Source organism: Moschus berezovskii, chromosome 16 (genome assembly GCF_049115385.1).
Source record: "Moschus berezovskii isolate FMDL1 chromosome 16, NW_MosBer_1.0, whole genome shotgun sequence".
Taxonomy (NCBI): Eukaryota; Metazoa; Chordata; class Mammalia; order Artiodactyla; family Moschidae; genus Moschus; species Moschus berezovskii.
In genome coordinates this window covers 2,688,237-2,703,848 of record NC_142475.1, presented here as the reverse complement: position 1 = coordinate 2,703,848, position 15,612 = coordinate 2,688,237, and positions in this window count along the sequence as shown.

Below are 15,612 nucleotides of genomic sequence, written 5' to 3'. Positions count from 1 at the left end.
TATGTTTTCACTTTTCCCCTTATTTATTCTTGATATCTCTGTTATTTAGGAATGCACTGTGTAATTTTCACATAATTTTAAATTTCCCAAATTTTCTTTTAATTTCACAAATTTCCTTCCGCTATTGATTTCTAATTCAGTTCCACTGTGGTGGGAAAATATATGTTTTGTGAAGTCTATCCTTTTAAATTTATTGAGGATTGTCTAATGGCCAAATACATAGTATATACTGAAGAGTAGTCTACGTGTGCTTGAAAACAAAGTATAGTTCCTGTTGTTGGTAGAGTGTTCTGTAGATAATTCTCAGCTACATTTGGTTTGTCCCTCCCTACTGGCTCAGCAGTAAGCAATCCCCCCTCCAATGCAGGAGAAGAGACGCGAGTTTGATCCCTGGGTTAAGAAGATCCCCTGGAGAAGGAAATGGCAACCTGCCTTAGTATTCTAGCCTGGAAAATCCCATACACCAGAGGCAGAAAAACAAATAAGTGACCTGGAAGCCAGAATGGTGGAAATCACTGCCCAAAATAGAATAGAGGGGAAAATGAAGGGAAATGAAGACAGCCTAAGTGACCTCTGGGACACCATTAAATGCATATCAGTTGCATTCTAGGGTCTCTGAAGGAGAAGAGAGAGAGAGGGCCGGAGGAAATATTTGAAGTGATACTAACTAAAGCTTCTCTAACATGGGAAGGGAAAGAGTCAAACAAGTCCAGGCAGCACAGAGCGTCCTAGGCAGGATAACCCAAGAAGGAACACACCAAGACACAAAATCATCAAAATGTCAAAAGTTAAAGACAAAATGTTAAAAGTAGCAAAGAAAAACAGCAAATAATATACACAGGAACTTCCGTAAGGCTATCAGCTTATCTCTCAACAGAAGCTCTACAAGCCAGAAGGGAATGACATGATATCTTTAAAGTGATGAAAAGGAAGACCCTACAACCAAGAATAACCTACCCGGAAAGATTCTCAATTCAGATTTGATGCAGAAATCAAAAGCTTTCCAGCAAGCAAAAGTCAGAATTCAGTGCCACCAAACCAACCTTACAATAAATACTAAAAGAAATTCTCTAGGCAGGAAACACAAGGGAAAAAAAAAAACTATGATAAATAAACCCAAAGCAAGTAAGAACGTGTTACTTGGATCACAGAGGGAAGGTGAAAGTGTTGGTCATTCAGTCGTGTCTGACTGTGACCCCATGGTCTGTAGCCTCTCTCCACAGGATTCTCCAGGCAAGAACGTTGGAGTGGTTTGTCATTCCCTTCTCCAGGGGGTCAAACCTGAGTCTCCCGCATTGCAGGCAGATTCAGCCATCAGGGAAGCCCTAATAGGATCACACATATCTATAACTAGCTTGAACATATATGGATTAAATGCACCAACCAAAAGACATAGCCCAGCTGGACAGATACAAAAGCAATGCCCATACATATGTTGTCTGCAAGAGTTACCTCCCACCCAGTGACACTTGCAGACTGAAAGAAAGGCTGAGAATCCCCCACTACTATTATGTTACTGTTGATTTTTCCCTTTATGGTTGTCGGTATCTGCCTTATGTATTGAGGTGATCCTATGTTGGGCACATATATATTTATAATTATTATATCACCTTCTTGAATTGAACCTTTGATCATTACATAGTGTCCTTCTTTACTCCTATAGCAGTCTTTTTTTAAGTCTATTTTGTCTGATATGAGTATTGGTACTCCAGCTTTCTTTTGCTTTTCATTTGCATGGAATTTGAGATTAGAAATAAAAGGCATTAAAAAAAGCTATAAAAAAACACAAGCATATGTCAGCTAAAAAGATGCTACTAAACAATCTTAAGAGAACAAAAAACAAAACAAAACAACTGAAAGAAATCTGATTTTAACCTAATTTCCCTGAAGTTCAGATACATGCTATACTTATTAGTTCATGAATAGGATTCAATATTTCTGCAATAATTCTGTCAGATATTAAACCCAACTATATCAGCTAACTGTTTTTTTCTCCTCTAGCATCTTTATATTCTATGGATGGGTTACATTTATGAGATAAATGAAGTTTCTTTCATGGTGAATGACAAAATGGATTCTCAAAAGTTAGTGGGGTAATGTTTGTTAATTATGTAAGATTAAATCTCCAAATTATACAAGCAGCTCCTGCAGCTTAATTCCAGAAAACTAAGTGACCCAATCAAAAAATGGGCCAAAGAACTAAACAGACATTTCTCCAAAGAAGACATAAAGATGGCTAACAAACAAATGGAAAAATGCTCAACATCCCTCATCATAAGAGAAATGCAAATCAAAACCACAATGAGATACCATTTCACACCAGTCAGAATGGCTGCTATCCAAAAGTCTACATGCAATAAATGCTGGAGAGGGTGTGGAGAGAAGGGAACCCTCTTACACTGTTGGTGGGAATGCAAACTAGTACAGCCACTATGGAGAACAGTGTGGAGATTCCTCAGAAAACTGGAAATAGAACTGCCATATGATCCAGCAATCGCACTCCTGGGCATACACACCGAGGAAACCAGAATTGAAAGAGACACGTGTACTCCAATGTTCATTGCAGCACTGTTTATAATAGCCAGGACATGGAAGCAACCTAGATGTCCATCTGCAGATGAATGGATAAGAAAGCTTTGGTACATATACACAATGGAGTATTTCTCAGCCATCAGAAAGAATGCATTTGAATCAGTTTTAATGAGGTGGATGAAACTGGAGCCTATTGTACAGAGTGAAGTAAGCCAGAAAGAAGAACATCAATACCGTATATTAACGCATATATATGGAATTTAGAAAAATGGTAACCTGAACCCTGTATAAGAGACTGCAAAAGAGACATAGGCATTTAGAATGGTCTTTGGGACTCTGTGGGAGAGGGTGAGGGTGGAGTGATTGGGGAGAGTGGAATTGTAGCATGTATATTGTCATGGGTGACCAGTCCAGGTTCGACGCATGGATTTTCCTCTGTTCATTTCTTTGCATTTGTGCTTTTTTAATAAAAATACTTTTAACTGAATAAAGCAAAAAAATAAAATTAAAACCCAGTTACATTTCACAAGGTCACGTTGTGTGGTGTCTGTGTGTCTGTGTAGTATGGGTGCATGCATACAGGCAGATAAAGTGTCACATCTTTGAAAGGATTTTTGTTTTCTGTCCTATTTTATTTCATGAATTGTGGACAATTTGAAGTGAAGAGGGATTTTGGGTGGTGGTTGAAAGTGTCTTTTCCCTTCCTGAATCAGTTTGCATTCTTACTTGAAAGGTATAGACGTCACTCTGGCTACATTGATCAGAGATGGAATACGTCAAAGACGGCAGATTCAAGACTTATGTGGCCGAGAACATATATCAACTCTGTGATGTTCACATTTTGACCTGGGCAAGAAATGCTGCCGTCGGAAACTCTGCAACCCCTGATCTCAGACGCCTGTAAGCTGGCCTTCCACCACACCAAAGTTTGTCACACGGAGCTCCCCTGTGTACTCTCCTCTAGAGCAAAGCATCAATGGGCTCATCTGACTGGTGTGTTCCAGCTTCAAGAGGAGCTGGGAAACTTAGCTTCTGACTCCTCCTGTTGGGAGGTCTTTCAAAATTAGAAATTCGACAAATAGAGGAAGAGTTCCAAAAGATGCTGGATTTAATTTAAAATAGAATCATGGGAACAATAATGATAGTTGACAACAGACATTTATAGGCAATGCTATATATTGTGAAATCAATAAATAGAAGCCTCAATTAAATAAAGATGAGATAGGAACCCACCATACACTGTGATGATAACAGAGCTTGACAGGAAGAAGAAAGACACCTTTATTCTCCTGGTGACACTCGGCCAATGAAAAACCATGGACACTTTGCTTACTCCAGCCTTCCGAACTTTCCTTTCTTGTCTATAGAATCATTTTCCTTCTCCTGTGTGTGAGGTCTTGCACATGGCTCACAATGTTTGCAGACCCCAAATTGAAATTTTCTGTGGACCCCAATTAAACCCATATTTACTTGAGAAATATCTGGTAGTCTGTTTTAGGTCAACAATAACAACACACTCTTTTTCAAAGAACTCTCATTCTTTCTACCCCACCCCACACACAAAGTTGGACCCTTCAGTTCAGTTCAGTTCAGTTCAGTTCAGTCGCTCGGTGGTGTCTGACTCTTTGCGACCCCATGAATCCCAGCACGCCAGACCTCCCTGTCCATCACCAACTCCCGGAGTTCACTCAAACTCATGTCCATCGAGTCGGTGATGCCATCCAGCCATCTCATTCTCTGTCGTCCCCTTCTCCTCCTGCCTCCAATCCTTACCTTACACCATTTACAAAAATTACTCAAAATGGATCAAAGACCTAAATGTAAGAGCTGAATCTATAAATCGCTTAGAAGAAATCTAAAGGGTAAAAGTTTAATAACATTGCATCGAGCAAGGAGTTTTATATATGACTCCAAAACACGAGCAAAAACAAACAGCAAGAAGTGGGACTTTATCAAAATTACCAACTTTTGTGCATCAAAGCACACAATCAACAGCATAAATGGTGATCCCTTAGGATATATTTGCAAGTTCATATCCGACGAAAGATTACTATCTAGATGTATAAACATTTTCTACAACTCAACAGCAGAAAAAACAAAAGAAAACAAAAACAACAAACTCGGTTTAAAAAATGTGCAAAGGACTAGAAAAGATATTTCCTTAAAGAAGATATAGAAACGACCAACAAGTACATGAAAATATGCTCAACCTCACTAATAACTAGGGAAATGCAAATCAAAACCACAGTGAGATGTCACCTCACACCCCCAAAAAAGACAGACTTCACAGGACCAAGTACCGGCGAGAAGAAAGATGCAAAGAAATTCAGGAGACAGGAAGAGAATGCCCCAGAAGACTCATCAGAGCACTGGTTAGATTGCCCCTGTGTGGAAATGACCCCAGTCTAAGCAAAGTCTTTTCACACTGTTCATGGGTCTCTCAAGGCAGGAATACTGAAGTGGCTTGCCATTCCCTTGGCCAGTGGACCACGTTTTGTCAGAACTCTCCACCATGACCGTCTGTCTTGGGTGGCCCAACAGGGCATGGCTCATAGTTTTGTTGAGTTAGACAAGGCTGTGGTCCAGGTGATCAGCTTGGTTCATTTTCTGTGACTGTGGTCTTCATTCTGTCTGCCCTCTGATGGAGGATAAGAGGCTTGTGGAAGCTTCCTGATGGGAGGGACTGGCTGTGGGGGGATGTCTGACTCGATGGACATGAGTTTGAGTAAACTCCGGGGATTGGTGAAGGACAGGGAAGCCTGGCACGCTGCAGGGAAGCCGTGGGGTCACAAAGAGTTGGACACGACTGAGCGACTGAACTGAAGGGCAGAGGACTTGAAGAAATAGTCCACAACAAGCAAAAACCGGAAAACGGTCGTTTGACAAGAGAGGCACCAAGTTTCTAAGAGGCTTGTCATAATGTGGTCAAGAGGTACAAAGTCACAATTTATATTCAAGTGTCTGATTCACAAAGCCTCACACTGTCCATGAATGCTATTCTTCCAGTACAAAAGGGAACTAGAAACACCTTTTCAAATCTATAATATCTTTACAAAGAACGCATGCTGTGAAAATTAAGTTATCTTTAAAAATCCATAGAGACGCTTTCAGTGTCATTTCTTAGATATAGCTATTACATAAAAACTAATTATTACTCTTATTACCCAATTGAATCTTACTAGGATAATTGTATTTCTATTGAACTCCGTGAATTTCTTCCTAGCTAATTTTCATAGTACTACTATTCTTTGGGAACTAAATGATTATTTTCTAATTGACTGTAGGTTTTCTTCCTAAGGTAACTCTGCAATTGACACAATAGGTAGCCCAGATTTTTAAAATTAAACTTTTTTTGGAGGACCAAAATATGAAAGAAAGACAATGAAACTGACATTGATCACAATGCATTATTCTTGAGAGTAAAAACATGACTTCTCTGAGAAGGTTCAAAAGATGAAACAGACAACCTCATGGGTCTGTCTATTTGACTTTAAATTGCTTCTGTATTCAAAAAATATCAACAGAAAAGCACCTCCCTGATACTGCTCTGAAAATGTTACAATTTTCAGCAGGAATATGCATTTATTGTTGACGTACAATTAGCCTTATAGTTTATTTTCTCTATTTTACTGGCTTGAATCACTGGGCTCGTATGTTGCAATTCTTACAAGATGTAGTCAACATTCTCTGTTCAACTAACATTTCAGAAATAATTAAGCCAAGGGAAAGGCCACTATAGTTCCCTAGACTCTTTAAAGTAACTCTTGAGCATCACCACTATAATTTTCAGTGTAATTCACAGAAAACGTCCACTGTATATTAGCAATAGATGCCTGATTTCCCATTTATTGTATAAAGTTTAATGTGATAAGTTATATAAATTAATTAGTGTGATAATCACTCATCAAATATCAAAAGTCTCATTTTTAATATCAAAGAATATTAATTAATGAAAGATATTAATTATCCTTTTAAATGTTGCTCAGACTACATACTGTTAGAGATTAAAAGCAAGAGCGGTCAAACACAAGGAAATTACAAACCTCTGAAAATTCTGGCTTGCTTTACATGTTCTCTTTAAATCATGTGATATGGTGATTTCCTGGGACAACTAAAATTCTAAATCATTTTCACATATATATTAATTATTTTTATGTTTCTGTATGATCATCGCAAATAATTTTTAAAAAGCTTAATATTTGAAATGATGGGATTATAGTTGTTTTTTTACTTTATTATTCCCTGTATTTTAAATTCCGCAGCAAATGTGTTCTTTTAAAAACATGGCAAAAAGGTATATACAAAAGTACAAAAACAAATACAAAACCCCTCAGATATCCATCACTTACTTCAACAATGTAAACCCATTCCCTTTACTGCTTGATTTATATCCCCACCCACGCCTCCCACAGCCTTCCTACAGAACACCTCCCCACCGTGCTGCCTAGCCACGTCAGTGTGTTATTTGGGGTCAGTCTTAGACATCACTTATCTATGAATAGTCTAGTAATTTGTTTTTAAAGTTAGAGTCAATTTGTTTTATTAGAAATAACCCTTTACCCTGAAAAAATCATTTTAGCTTTTAGTTTGATTATCTCAAGCATTTTTGTATATTAATTGCTTGCTCAAATCAGGAACTAAATCAGCTCTGTATATTGCATTTGGTTGATAACGCAAGTCTCGCTTATTTTATAGGTCATTCTCCTATTTTTTTTCCTAGGAAATTATCTATAAGTTTCATATCCTGAAGTATAAGTTTAGAATTCACGTATTCTAAAATTTGCTAATTTCATTTCTTGTCCCCTTTAACCTTTATATTTCCTATAACTGGCATTTATTTTTTTAAACACCTTAATGAATATTTGAGTTCTATATTAATAGTTACATTTTATACATAAAATTTGGTAACTCCTATAGCATCCATCGAGAGACATAATTCTTTTTCTAGACATTTTAAATAATGTGTTCAGATGCTGTCATTCTTATCTGCTCATTGCAAAATTTCTGTCTGATTTACATCCATACCTAGTGGATATAAATTGCTTGGATTAAATCAATTAACTAAAGGCTACAATATTATGATATTCCAAACTTACCATAATTCTGCATTGGTTAATTGAAATTTGTCTGTAAATAAGAACTTTCCCTAGTGAAAAATTTTCCTATTCTATAATAAAGCACTAAAGACAAGATAAATATTTGCTTCTTTTTTGTATATTACCATTTTTTTAAAAATAATGAGTTGGCCCAATAGCATTCCACAAATGAGAACCATGGATTGCTGTAATACTTGCTACATACTTATTAATTTATATATATATACTTACAATTATTATTCTTCTTGTTGAAAGAGCTAGTGGAGTTTCTTTAAACTCAGCTACAAAATCATTTACAATAGATCACAGAGGCCTCTGGCAGCTTGAACTTGTCTACACGCAACAATCTATAGTGCTCCACCTTCTAAAGATCAATCTTTATTACGGTATTAAACATTGCTTTTAAATCCATTTTATAAGCCTTATAACAAACAAATGTCCACATCTTGGGTTGCATTATTTAGTCTACTTTGAATTTTACCATAACAAAAACATGCGTAGGGTCAAACCATCAAAATCAAAACAAAACAAAAAACCAAAGTCGATTTATAATATGTAAATATTTTCTTTCTGCCATCTTGTTTTAGCCAGATTTTGCACCAGCAAAGTTTTTAACGATTGATTTTACTTCTCTGTAAATAGATCAACTGTTTCAAATATTTTTATTTTTGATTTATCAGCTTTGCAACAGCATGTGAAAATTTAACTCAAGTCACATCTCTGTTCACTTTTCTCTCAACATAATTATTTCATTAATTCTCTGGCTTTACACTGATAATATCTATACATTAAATCTTTCCTCTAGTAAATGTAGACACTATTCTTAGACTCTTGATTTTTTAGAATAAATACCTTGAACATATTTCATTTTGTTCTTTTAAATAAATTGTGTGACATTATTAAGCAATAGTTCAGGAATCAATCTAGTAACACATAATCTGTATTTAGCTTAAGTTCAGTATGAAAAATTTAATTTTGTTATTGAAAATGTTTTATACTTGGAAGCTGACTAATTATTTGCTGATATTTCCCCCAATCACAGAGATCGCCTGGCTGACCAGTGGTTAGAACTCCTTGCTTTCACTGCTGAGGACCAAGGTTTCCTCTGTGGTTGGGAAACTAAGATCCCAAAAGCTCTGCTGTGTGAAAAAATAAAAAAAAACAAAACCATCCTTTAGTCATTCTGCCTCCTGTGTTATTTCACTTTCTACTGGGCATTTGTTTGTCTCAACGTTCTTGGTCTGCTAAACTAAAGGAAAACAAGAGTATAGATTTAGGAAGAGGAAATAGACTTTTGCCCTAATTATATCAGACAAATAATGGATCAAGAATGTAATTTATTATCAGCAATATTTATTTTTCTATAGTTTTATGATAATACCGAGAAGCAGCCAAGTTATAATAAAATAATAAAGATTTACTATGAAAAACTATTCTTCTAACCACATAGTTCATGACTTTTTTCTCTCAGTTTAGAAGTGATTCTTTCTTTTGCTATTAACATTGATTAAATAAGTAGGTGTTAGTTGCTCAGTCACGTCCAGCTTTTTTGCGACCCCTTGGAATGTAGCCTGCCTTCTCCTCTGCACGTGGAGTTCTCCAGACAAGAACATAGGAGTGGATATCCATTCTATTCTCCAGGTATGGAACTGCAATTCACTTTAAGATGTCCCATGTTTGGGATATTTATGATATTTAATATATTTGGAAGATATATTATCTGCTATTGCAAGGATAACCTTAAAGTTCTTTGTGAATTGCTTGATGGTAATCAATGTCCTAATTCTATGAAAATTAAGATCATAATTAAAAATGTTCTTCTTTTAACAATAATGTTAACAGTTTTGGGGCTTCTCTGGTGTCTCAGATGGTTGAGAATCTGCCTGCTATGTGGAAAACCTACTTCTCAACTGGCTCAGTGGTAAAGAATCTGCCAGCCAATGCAGGAGACACAGGAGAAGCAAGTTCAGACACTGGGGCGGGAAGATCCCCTAAAGAAGGACCGGCTACCCACTCCAGTACTCTTGCCTAGAGAATTCCATGGACAGAGGAGCCTGGCAGGTTACAGTTCATGGGTCTGAAAGAGGCAGATATTACTGAGCAGCTAAAATATTAACACTTTAGTATGGGTGAAAGAACTTTGTCCAGTTTGGTATATGCTTCCTCTCACATATGCTAAAATTCTAATAATTAAATAAGACATCCCTTGGCTGCTGCTTCTTTTTCTCCAAAAGCAAATCTCCTATCTCATTTATAAATAATGAAAAGTAAATTTTAAATAATTCAAATATATTTGAATAATTTTAACTGGATTATGGCTTGTCTCAAGAATATAGGGGAATTAGCATGTAGGTAAATGAAGTCAGAACACATCTTCACACCAAACACAAAAATAAACTCAAAATAGCTTAACGATTCAAAGGCTATGACACTATAAAACTATTAGGCGAAACGATCTCTGACATAAATTGCACCAATGTTTTATTGGGTGTTTGGAGAATAAGTTATGTTTCTTTCAAGCGGTAAGGATGTCTCAAGTTCTCTGATTCTGATCAGATAAAAAATTATGAGCCCTATTGATACTTAGGAAGCAATAATGTTGATAAGGTATGTTTCTGTATTATACCCTTAGGTTGTGCGGCAGTAGTCCTCGGGAGGTCAAATGGGATGCTTTGTAAAGAAAAGAGGCCTGATCCTGATGGGAATCAAGAATTTTTAGGTCACAGTTGGAATATAATACCCAAATGTTAACATTACAATTTCTGAGAGAGGCTTTTTACCTCACAAAACATACACTTTAGTGACATATGACTGGCAGAGTCCAATAAGAAATAAAATATAGACAAGGCAGATAAGAGTCTGTGTGCAGGTGTGTGTGCAGGGGTGGTATTAGTAGCTAAGTCATAGCCATGGACTGTCGCCCACCAGGCTCCTCTCTCCACGGAATTCTCCAGGTGAGACTACTGGAGTAGGATGCTGTTTCCTCCTCCGCAGGGTCTTCATGACCCAGGGATTGAACACGCTTCTTCTGCGTCTCCTGTTTGGCAGGGAGACTCTTTACCACTGAGTCACCTGAGAAGTTCAGAGTGTGCAAGTGCAGTTCAGCCACTCAGTCGTCTCCGACTCTTTGTGACCCCATGGACCACAGCCCGCCAGGCCTCCCTGTCCATCACCAACTCTCTCATCCCCTCTCGTCCCCTTCTCCCATGTTCAATCTTTCCCAGCATCAGGGTCTTTCCCAATGCATAAGTTCTTCGCATCAGGTGGCCAAAGTATTGGAGTTTCAGCTTCAGCATCAGTCCTTCCAATGAATATTCAGGACTGATTTCCTTTAGGATGGACTGGTTGGATTTCCATGCTGTCCAAGGGACTCTCAAGAATCTTCTCCAACACCACAGTTCAAAAGCATCAGTTATTCAGCTTAGCTTTCTATATAGTCCAACTCTCACATCCATACATGACCATTGGAAAAGCCATAGCCTTGACTAGACGGACCTTTGTCGGCAAAGTAATGTCTCTGATTTCTAACACGCTGTCTAGGTTTGTCATTGTTTTCCTTCCAAGGAGCAAGCATCTTTTAATTTCATGGCTGCAATCACCATCTGCAGTGATTTTGGAGCTCAAGAAAATAGTCTGTCACTGTTTCCATTGTTTCCCCATTCAGACTTAAATTGAAGAAAGTAGGGAAAACCACTAGACCATTCAGATATGACCTAAATCAAATCCCTTATGATTATACAGTGGAAGTGAGAAATAGATTTAAGGGACTAGATCTGACTGATAGAGTGCCTGATGAACTCTGGATGGAGGTTCGTGACATTGTACAGGAGACAGGGACCAAGACCATCCCCATGGAAAAGAAATGCAAGAAAGCAAAATGGCTGTCTGAGGTGGCCTTACAAATAGCTGTGAAAAGAAGAGAAGCAAAAAGCAAAGGAGAAAAGGAAAGATATAAGCATCTGAATGCAGAGTTCCAAAGAATAGCAAGGAGAGATAAGAAAGCCTTCCTCAGTGATCAATGCAAAGAAATAGAGGAAAACAACAGAATGGGAAAGACAAGAGATCTCTTCAAGAAAATTAGAGATTCCAAGGGAACATTTCATGCAAAGATGGGCTCGATAAAGGACAGAAATGGTATGGACCTAACAGAAGCAGAAGATATTAAGAAGAGGTGGCAAGAATACACAGAAGAACTGTACAAAAAAGATCTTCATGATCAAGATAGTTACGATAACGTGATCACTGACCTAGAGCCAGACATCTTGGAATGTGAAATCAAGTTGGCCTTAGAAAGCATCACTGTGAACAAAGCTAGTGGAGTGATGGAATTCCAGTTGAGCTATTTCAAATCTTGAAAGATGATGCTGTGAAAGTGCTGCACTCAATATGCCAGCAAATTTGGAAAACTCAGCAGTGGCCACAGGACTGGAAAAGGTCAGTCTTCATTCCAATCCCAAAGAAAGGCAATGCCAAAGAATGCTCAAACTACCGCACAATTGCACTCATCTCACATGCTAGTAAAGTCATGCTCAAAATCCTCCAAGCCAGGTTTCAGCAATATGTGAACAGTGAACTCCCAGATGTTCAAGCAGGTTTTAGAAAAGGCAGAGGCACCAGAGATCAAATTGCCAACATTCGCTGGATCATGGAGAAAGCAAGAGAGTTCCAGAAAAACATCTATTTCGGCTTCATTGACTATGCCAAAGCCTTTGACTGTGTGGATCACAATAAACTGTGGAAAATTCTGAAAGAGATGGGAATACCAGACCACCTGACCTGCCTCTTGAGAAACCTGTATGCAGGTCAGGAAGCCACAGTTAGAATTGGACATGGAACAACAGACTGGTTCCAAATAGGAAAAGGAGTACGTCAAGGCTGTATATTGTCACCTTGCTTATTTAAGTTATATGCAGAGTACATCATGAGGAACGCTGGGCTGAATGAAGCACAAGCTGGAATCAAGATTGCTGGGAGAAATATCAATAACCTCAGATATGCAGATGACACTACCCTTATGGCAGAAAGTGAAGAGGAACTAAAAAGACGCTTGATGAAAGTGAAAGAGGAGAGTGAAAAGGTTGGCTTGAAGCTCAACATTCAGAAAACAAAGATCATGGCATCTGGTCCCATCATTTCATGGGACATAGGTGGAAAAACAGTGGAAACAGTATCAGACTTTATTTTTTGGGGCTCCAAAATCACTGCAGATGCTGATTGGAGCCATGAAATTAAAAGACGCTTACTCCTTGGAAGGAAAGTTATGACCAACCTTGATAGTATATTAAAAAGCAGAGACATCACTTTGCCAACAAAGGTCTGTCTAGTCAAGGCTGTGGTTTTTCCCGTGGTCATGTATGGATGTGAGAGTTGGACTATGAAGAAAGCTGATCGCCGAAGAATTGATGCTTTTGATCTATGGTGCTGGAGAAGACTCTTGAGAGTCCCTTGGACTACAAGGAGATCCACCCAGTCCATTCTAAAGGAGATAATCCTGGGTGTTCATTGGAAGGACTGATGCTAAAACTGAAACTGCAATACTTTGGCCACCTCATGCGACGAGTTGACTCACTGGAAAAGACTCTGATGCTAGAAAAGGTTGGGGGCAGGAGAAGGGGACAACAGAGAATGAGATGGTTGGATGGCATCCCCGACTCTGTGGACAGAGTTTGAGTGAACTCCGGGAGTTGGTGATGGACAGGGAGGCCTGGCGTGCTGTGATTCATGGGGTTGCAGAGAGTCGGACACAACTGAGCGACTGAACTGAACTGAACTGAACTGATGGGACCAATGCCATGATCTTAGTTTTCTGAATGTTGAGCTTTAAGCCAACTTTTTCACTCTCCTCTTTCACTTTCTTCAAGAGGCTCTTTAGTTCCTCTTCACTTTTTGCCATAAGAGTGGTGTCATCTGCATATCTGAGGTTATTGATATTTCTCTTGGCAATCGTGATTACAGACTGTTTCATCCTGCCTGGAATTTCACTTGATGTACTTTGCATATAAGTTAAATAAGCAGGGTGACAATATACAGCCTTGATGTATTTCTTTCCAAATTTAGAACCAATCTGTTGTTCCATGTCCTGTTCTAACTGTTTCTTCTTAACCTGCACACAGATTTCTCAGGAGGCAGGTCAGGTGGTCTGGTGTTCCCATCTCTGGATGAATTTCCCACACTTTGTTTTGTTCCACACAGTCAAAGGCTTTGGCATAGTGAATAAAGCAGAAGTAGATGTTTTTCTGGAACTCTCTAGCTTTTTCAATGATCCAATGGATGTTGGCAATTTGATCTCTGGTTCCTCTTTCTTTTCTAAATCCAACTTGAACATCAGGAATTTCATGGTTCAGGTACTGTTGAAGCCCAGCTTGGAGAATTTTGAGTATGACTTTGCTAGTGTGTGAGATGAGTGCAATTGTGCGGTAGTTTCAGCATTCATTGGCATTGACTTTCTTTGGGATTGAAATTTTTAAAAAAAGACCTTTTTCAGTCCTGTGGCCACTGCTGAGTTTTCCAAATTTGCTGGCATTTTGAGTGCAACCCTTTAATAGCATCATCTTTTAGGATTTGAAATAGCACAACTGGAATTCCATCATTGCCACTAGCTTTGTTCGTAGTGATACTTTCTAAGGCCTACTTGACTTCACATTCTAGGATGTCTGGCTCTAGGTGAGTGATCACAGCATCGTGATTATCTGGGTCATGAAGACCTTTTTTTGTCTAGTTCTTCTGTGTATTCTTGCCACCTCTTCTTGATATCTTCTGGTTCTGTTAGGTGCATACCATTTCTGTCTTTTATGTGCCCATCTTTGCATGAAATGGTCCCTTGGTATCTCTAATCTTCTTGAAGAGATCTGTAGTCTTTCCCATTCTGTTTTTCCTCTGTTTCTTTAACTGTCTTTAGAAAAAGGCTGAGAAGTTGGAGGCAGAGCTAAGGGTTGTGTGGCTGTGTTTGGGAGTGTTAGAGCCTGGAATGAGTACAGCAGAAGGAAGACCCAAATAGAAAGAGAAAAGTGGAAGAGATGTATTTAAAGAAACCTGTGAAAGCCTCAACAAGGGGAGTGGGTCAGCCTGACTGCAGAAAGAGACGTAAAGGGGAAGAAGAAAAGTTGGGCATTTATGTGACGGCTGTGAGTTGGTGTAAAATCATCACCCAGTGCAAATAAACAGTGAGACGCATACAGGGAGCAGAGGGTTAATGAGAGAGGACAAACGATGAACCGTGTGAGCCCGTCGTTTCTGTAACAGCAGAGGCAGGTCTACGGCAGGTGACTGAGAGATCAGTCGTTTTTCACGTCGTGTGTAAAGTGGACACCACAGAACAGACACAGGGCAGAGGTGAGGACTACTGGGCTCAGGACTTGGGAGCGCACGTGCATGTTTTAATTTGTTAAACAATGTGTGAAATAGAATAGAATAGATAATTTTTCATCTTGGATAAGACTGTTCTAAAACTGTCACATGTGAAAGTAAAATAACTACACTTTTTTGTTCTGTCATGAGTCATGTAATCACGACTGATTTATAGAGCTGTTGCACAGACCAGATATGCATACACATAACTTTTCAGACTCTATTAACAACACTTTAATCATGGTTCTGCTTCATTACCGTCTTTTATGTGTTTAAATGCCAATTATATAATGTAAGCAATTACTACGTCCAAATATATTTTTTTCATTTGATTGATTGATTTTAACCTAACTTCTTCTCTAACTTCAAAATACCCAAGCTAAATTCTTTAAAGCTAAATATTTCTCTGAATCAATTACTCAGTTTTCTCAATGAGATCCAATAATCTACTATTCTATACCATATCAGTACTTTTCATACAAAAACTACTTATTTGATGGTTTTTGAGCATATTTTATGACTTTTTTAGTAAGAAATTTCCTAAAAAAAGTTGTATTCTGTTTCCCAAGTGTCTCTTACATATTTGTCATTCAAAATGTATTGTTTCAAAAGTGACTTAAATAATTGAGATGCTGAT